Genomic DNA, 1987 nt, shown 5'->3' on the forward strand with positions numbered 1-1987 from the left:
AAAATTCCTGAAATTTTTTCATAGATAAAAATCTTTTTTTGGAAAAATATGCAAATTTTAAGGCATTATTTGCAGTGGTCAAAAATTTGGGGTTTTGAAGAACTTTATAAAAATCCAGTAGTTCGTTTTTTTGAATTTTTTAAATGGAAATTATCACATTAAGTTGGCCTTTACAAAATTAGTTAAAATTTATAAATTGCCTTAAAAAAAATGAAAGATATTGCGTAATCCCCTTTAAAGCCCCAAAATTTTATAATTTTACTTGGCCCCTTTGAAATTCTTTTATAATAAAAAATTAAAAAAAATTACAAAATTTAAAAAACTAAAAAAATTTGGGGTTTGGACAAAAACATTAATAAAAATCCCTAAATAAATACCATTACAAAAAACACATCATAAAATTTTGATTTTTTTTTTTTATTACATATTCCGCGAATTTTTTTTTTAATCGTTGGGAAAGTGTCGAAAAAGGCTTTGCGCGCAAATTCCCGGGTGGTTTTAAGTAATACCAAAAATTGGTTTCAAAAAAAAGATAAAAGCAAAATCCCCCTTTTAAACGGTTAAAAAAACCGAAAGCGGTGAGAAACGGAAAAACCCAATTTGATTTGGCCCCATTTAAAATTATAAGAATTTTTCAAAATTTAAGTATTTTTAAAAGGGTTTTTCGACTTTTTAAAATTTACTTATTTATAAATTTTAAAAATTTTAAAATTTTTTAGCGTCCTTCAAAGGTTTTGGGAAGGGGAAAAAAACTTTTTCACGCAGTTTGGCACGGAAAAAGGGAACAAAAATTCCGAAAAATGGGAGAAAAAATTTACTCTTCCGGGGAAAGCGAAAAAGTTGGTTAAAATTTTCCACCCTCCGTCCCCGCAAAAAATAACGTTTAAACATTTTATTGGCCGCCCGCGGTGTGGTGATTACATCCACACACGCATTAAGATATTATTTTTTTATTAAAAATTTTATTTTGTTAAAAATTTTAATCTCTTAACTTTTTTTAAAATTTATTTTATATTTTAAAAATTATTTACACATATAAATTATACTTATTTTTTTTTTAACACACAAAACCCCCCCGCCCACGCAAAATTGTACAAAGTCCCTTCCTATGAATTTTTTATGAAATAAGGTTAGTTTTCAGTAAATTTTTTGCATTCTATACACATAATTTTATCTTTAAATATTTATTTTTTTACCCACCAATTTTTTTAAATTTTAAGACGTCCCCGGTTACTCGGGTAAAATATATTAAATATGTTTTAATTTGGGAAAAATTTTTTTTTTAAAACCGAAAATGGGCGAGAAAATTTTTGACAAAAAATCTGCGCGATCCCTCTGATTGGGGATATATTTTTAACTTTAAAGTAATTTCCAATCTCCTACCCCAAAAAACCCCCACCACACGCACACCAAAACCCCCACACACCAAAACACCCCAAAAATTTTCGTTCAAAGGGGACAAGTAGGGTCATGCATACTGAGAGTTTTTAGATTATCTGGTTTAAAACTTGTACCGCAAAAAATTTCCCCAAGGAATAGCCTTTTTATTAGGTGATGCCGCATACGGCATCCAAAATTATAATGGTTCCGTTTAAAGATAAGGAATTTAACAGATCACAAGTAAAATTTATATAATATTTGTTTTTCTGAAGCGAGAATGATGGTGAAAGAAAAAGCTGTTAAAAGGAAGATTTCAAGTCTTTTGGATTATTACCTATGAGAAGAACTGATTTGATACCTAAAAAAATTTTGTGCTTTTTGTTTTTTACATAATTTGCTTAATACGAAATGATTACTTATAAAAATAATTCCATTTTGTCAGCCAAATGAACCTGTACAAATGAAATCAAAAATTACCCAAATTATCGAGAAAAGGTATTAAAGAAACGAAAACGCTTTGTTTAAAACTTTGCAAAAAGAAAATTTTTTTGAATAAAGTTATATTAAGTTATAAAAAATTTTTTTTTTATTTATCTTTATATTTTTA

The sequence above is a fragment of the Nylanderia fulva genome, unplaced genomic scaffold (assembly GCF_048542155.1).
Source record: "Nylanderia fulva isolate GAGA-0341 unplaced genomic scaffold, ASM4854215v1 Scaffold97, whole genome shotgun sequence".
NCBI classification, from domain to species: Eukaryota; Metazoa; Arthropoda; class Insecta; order Hymenoptera; family Formicidae; genus Nylanderia; species Nylanderia fulva.